Source organism: Lytechinus variegatus, chromosome 5 (assembly GCF_018143015.1).
Source record: "Lytechinus variegatus isolate NC3 chromosome 5, Lvar_3.0, whole genome shotgun sequence".
In the NCBI taxonomy this organism is placed as follows: domain Eukaryota; kingdom Metazoa; phylum Echinodermata; class Echinoidea; order Temnopleuroida; family Toxopneustidae; genus Lytechinus; species Lytechinus variegatus.
Window position 1 is genome coordinate 29,349,516 of NC_054744.1, and position 6,069 is coordinate 29,355,584.

Consider the following 6,069-nt stretch of genomic DNA (forward strand, 5'->3'; position numbering starts at 1 on the left):
TATTTAATAGATTTTTGTACTTAAATAAGTTACTCGCATCTTTTCAGAACTTCAATGATGCTTTTCAATTTCATCCGCCACTATCTGGTGCCTCAAAATTTTAGGCTCATTTATGATCAATATTTCTACACAACAAATTTGTGAATTTTGAAAAGTTCTTCTTCTTCTTCGGGTTAAATCTGCCTCCTTCAGGATTGAAGATTCTTGCAGTTCATAACAATCCCCCTAGCAATCCTTCCTATACATCGATATACGGATCAGTATGCCCAACCTCTACCTTCGACTAGAGCCCCCCCCCCATAGTCATAACGTATAGAGGTGATTATTTTATCCACCTCTTGAACCTCTTGCCTCCAACCTTTTTTAATTATTATTTGTTATTTTCACACCGCCATAAAATTTTTACATGCAGCTTGACCATGGAGACACTTTTCGGGGCACTTTTCGGGGCACTTTTGTTTGCACGTTTCCTATGGCGAGATGTTCCCTTTTTTCCCGCTCGTATCGTATATTTTTCAAATTACCGACACCCTACTTCATAACGATCGCATTGTGAAATTGACCGAGCGTTTGCAACTCACTATAGTAGGACGTGCAACTCACTATCTCTGAAAATATCAGAAAAATTCTATAAATTACCAATATCGCGCTGTTAGACTAAATTGTGCATTTGGAACATCCTTCCTATGGTCAAGTGACAGGGTAAGCGAGCATTTGTGGGCTTTTTTTAGCACTTCACACTTATTTTATGTCGTAGGTCGCACCTATACGTACCGTACTAACATTCAAATTTCCCGCCCTTTTACCAAAGGCCAATCATGGCGACTGGGCCGGCGACATCCGAGCCGGACCATACAATAACGAGTACGGATGAAGAAATCTGGATGATACAAAGACCACGTCGAAAAAAAAGCACTTCGTACCAACCAGAAAAAAGAAAAAGAGAAAAGAGTGACGATATTACAATTGAAAATATCAATCAAAACGCATCGTCAGATTCTGACTCGAATACATCATATCGTACTCCAGGTTTTACTTCAACCAAAAGATTGTCTGATTTCAAGTTATTTATAGCACCTATATAGATAGACAGAAGAAATTGAATTTAAGGAATATTGATCCCTTAAAAGTAAAAAAAGCGATCAGAGATGTGACTTCACAACCAGTAGAGTTTATTAAACCCATTAGCACTGGGTTGCTGGTAAAATGTATCAACCTAAAGCAGATGAAATCCATCTCACAGATTCAAAACATAGGCAATATACCAGTAAAGGTCACGGAAAGTAGGTCGGGAACTAAAGGAGTGATATATGGTGTCCCAACTGAAACATCAGAAGAGGATATTCTTGAAGAATTGAGAGACCAGAAAGTGACAGCAGTAAAAAGAATAGTAAAGAAAGACCAGAGAAACAAAAATGACAAAGAAAGAGAAGGTGCTGATAATAATCAGCCTATTTTTATTCCTATGAGGAGTGTGATTCTTACTTTCAGTCTGGCAGATCTCCCTCAGAATATCAATCTAGGCTACCAGATGTTTTCAGTAAAACCATATATCCCTCCTGTGTCCAGATGTTTTAAGTGTCAAAGGTATGGTCACACTGCTGACATATGCAGATCTCAGATTAGGTGTGTTAGGTGTGGAGATCATCATAATTTTGATCAATGCCAGAAGAAATTGACACCAATATGTGCCAATTGTGGAGGTGAACACTCCGCAGCATTCAAAGGATGCCAGCAGGCCAAAAAAGCAAAAGAAGTACAAGAAATAAAGATAATAAGAAAGCTAACATATGCTGAAGCATCCCAGGTCTGGAAAACACAAAGTGAACAAAAAGTCACACAGACAGTCACTGATGATGCTAAGGGATTTTCCCAATCAGTACCTAAGGTAAGAGTAAAAACATATGTAACAGATAACCAGAGTAAAGTTACAAATCCACAGGTAGCAACGGTTCCAAGCGAACTACCTATGGAGACTAACTTTCCTGTCAACACCCAACAAAGGGATACACCACTGTCTGAAGTTAAAGATCAGGCTAACAGGTCAGCTGGTACATCGACAAAGAATACCACACCTAATTTCATAAGTTTAGCCAGTGATGAACAAATTGTTGTTTTTATATGTCAATTAATTATGTCATTAACTGAAGGTAGAGAAGAAGAAGAAATAAATGCTTTAATTTTAACTGCTGCAAGAAGATTGCGGCAACAAAAAAAGGAAATCATAACTCAACAACGCAGGAACTAACGCTTTCTTTGCCCTACTTTCCATCCTTCAATGGAATTCTCAGGGCTTATTAGGGCACGGACAAGAGCTACTTAATCATTTAAAAACAAATAAAGAATATGATTTAATTTGTGTTCAAGAAACGTGGTTTTATGATAATAGTTCACTTTGTATTCCAAATTATACATGCCTTCCAAGAAATAGGGAAGGTCAGCGAAGAGGGGGTTGTGCAATATATATCCACGATAGGATTAAGTACGAAGATCCAATCAATGATCCAAGTCTAGAATTACAACAAGTTAACATATATGTCACCAATAAAATAATATCTATTATCAACTTTTATAATCCATGCAAAAAATTAAACGAATCAATTCTTAACACATTGTTGAAAAATGTTAACGAAACAGATAACCTAATAATCTTAGGTGATTTCAACGCCCATAGTACCCTCTGGGGCAGTGACAAAACCGACAGAAATGGACAAGCCATTGAGCAATTTATATATGAGAATAACTTCATAGTATTGAATGATAAAACAGGAACTAGACTTGATCCTTGTACTGGAAAGCTTTCGTGCTTAGATCTGAGTATTTCCTCCCCATTACTGGCCGGTAAGGCGATATGGAAGGTTATGGAAGATTCTTTTGGGAGTGATCATTTTCCAATTATTATTCAAATAACACTTGGAAAGAAAGAAAAAAATCATGAAAATCCAAGTAATCAGGCCAAAGATAACATGTCTCATGAACATATCTCTTTTAAGAATGTTAACTGGCCCATATTTGCATACAAATGTGAAAATATTATAAAAAATGAAATAATTAATTCTGAAGATGATATTCAGAACATTTTTCATACATTTATGGAACGCTTGAAAGAATGTATTCATGAAGCAATTCCAAAAAAAAGAAAGACAGGAAAAAATCCTGTCCCATGGTGGAACAAGGAATGTACTGAAAAAATTAAAGAAAGAAATAGAATAAGAAACCATCTATCAAGAAAAATTACACTTGATAGAATTAACGAATACAAAAAAAAGAAGGCAGAAGCCCAACGAGTTCTCCGGAAAGCGGAAAGAGAATATTGGCAAGCTTTTTGCAGAAGACTAGACAGATTCATGCCAGAGACAAAGATATGGTCATGTATAAAACGTTTGAATGGCGTACCTGTCAAAAAATCACAAAATATGCCTATTTTGATTGAGAAAGGTAAAGCCATTACGTCCTTACCAGAGAGAGTAGAGATTTTTGGAACTTTTTTCCAATCCTTAGGACACAAAAAACAAGATATCAATAAAACATTAACCAAGGAAGTACAAAACTCTTTCTACCAAAATGAACATGTCATTAATGAACCGTTCTCGATGAATGAATTTGAGAAAGCAGTTAAATCTACTAAATTTGCTGCTCCAGGAAAAGATAATATTCCATACATTGTATACGAAAATATGCCAAAAAACACAAAAGAAATTATGTTGAACATTATTAATAGAATATGGGAATCCGGGGATATCCCGAATTCTCTAAAACACTCAATTTTAGTGCCAATCTTGAAATCTGGTAAGGACTCAAAAAACGTTATCTCTTACAGACCAATATCACTTACATCTTGTTTTGCCAAAGTTATAGAGCGTATGATAAAAAATAGATTGCAGTGGTACATAGATAAAAATAACTTATTGCCTAATTTCATCAGCGGTTTTAGAAAAGGTCGTAGTACAACTGACAATATTGTTTTATTAGAAAATGACATTCAAAAATCTATCAATTGCAGTGAGCACACTCTTGCAGTATTTTTGGATGTCGAAAAGGCTTATGACAGTCTTTGGATTGATGGATTACTGTACAAACTAGCTCAATGTGGTATAGGAGGAAATATGTTACAATTTTTAGAAAATTATCTAACAGAACGTACCTTTCAGGTAAGAGTTACAAATACTGAATCCAGAACATTCCAAATCCATAACGGACTCCCCCAGGGGAGTGTTCTGAGCCCCCTTTTATATAATGTCATGATGAGAGATATTCCAATTGATCCTGAAGTGACAATATCCATATATGCTGATGATTGTGCAATATGGTTTTCCGGAAAAAATGTAGAGAATATTAGATTAAGGATACAAACTTATCTAGATATATTATGTACCTGGTTTAAAGACTGGGGATTCAATTTTTCTATTGAGAAGACTGTTCCGGTATTTTTCACTAAGCTTACAAACGTTACACCTCCAACAGTCAAGTTTGAAGGGAGTATACTCACTTATAAAAATAATCACCGTTTCCTAGGAATGATATTTGATAGTAAATTGTCTTGGCTTCCCCATATAGAGAACGTAGTTTCAAGAAGTAAAAGGAAACTAAATATATTGCGAAGTTTAACAGGAACTAAATGGGGAAGTTCATCTAAGTCCTTACTCATGGTTTACAGGGCAATTATTAGATCAATTTTTGATTATGGTTGTCAAGCTTATGATAGTGCTCCAGTAACTACAAAAAAGTTGTTAGACTCGGTGCAATATCAAGCACTCAGAATATGTGCTGGCGGGCTGCCGTTGACATCGCTAGTTTCTCTGCAGGTGGAAATGGGAGAACCTCCTTTAGATTTAAGAAGGCAAATGTTATCAAGCAAGTACAGACAAAATATAGAAAGACATAGTAATCACCCATTAATAACACGTATCAAACCATGTTGGCAGTTCGATTATCTTAAAGGTAAGAACGTTAGTAAACCGTTTGGTTATAGGCTTCAATCCAAGATAGGAAAAGAAATTAGTATTGAAAATATTATTTCTCCAGCCTTTCCCCCTTGGTTATTTTGTCCACCAGTTATATCTACTGAATTAAGTTCACAAATTAAGAAATCGGACCATCCAATACAATTGCAACAACTGAGTTTGGAATTGATACATACAAAATGGTCACACCAACTCCATATATACACTGATGGATCCAAAGCTCCTGAAAAGGGAATTAGTTCAGCCGCTTTCTACGTACCTTATTTTTCTTTTTACCAAGGCAAAAGGTTATCTAATTTCACCTCCTCCTACAGGGCGGAATTGATTGCGATTATTCTTGCACTGGAATGGATAGAACATTTAGATATATATACAGGTGTTGTTATTTTCAGTGATTCATTAAGTGCACTTTTATCTTTACAGAATCGGAAAGACGATCCTATTATCACAGAAATTCTGACTATTACTACAAGACTCAAATATAAAGGTTTAGATATATACCTAGAGTGGATCCCTGGTCACTGTGGAATAAAAGGAAATGAAATAGCAGACTCCTGCGCAAAAAAAGCTTTATCAAACAAAATAGAAATTCATAATCAAATAACATTATCAGAGATTATGCAACTTATTTCAAAAAGTTGTAAGATAGTTTGGCAAGAAAGATGGAATAAAACTAACTCAGCACTGAAAGAGTTGCAACCATCAGTGTTACCCTCATATAAATGCAATCTAGGGAGACAGGAAACTGTACTCCATCGTCTCCGTTTTGGAGTCGCTGGTCTTAACCAAGATCTACATAGATTAGGGATCCATCAAACAGGGTTTTGTGATACATGTCGTGAGGTAGAAACTGTCAGACATTATCTTTTACATTGTCCAAAATATATAATTGAAAGATCAATGCTCCTTGTAGATTTGAATGAATCACAGCCTGGACAAATAATGGAGTATTTAAAAAAAGATGATCCAGGGATACAGAAAGCACTTTTACGTTTCGTTTCAAGAACGAAACGTTTTAGTAAGGAGTGATGTACTATTTTTTATATTGTATTGTTTATTAAGAAATATGAAAGGATATGATTGTACAAGTCTAATGTGAAAAGAA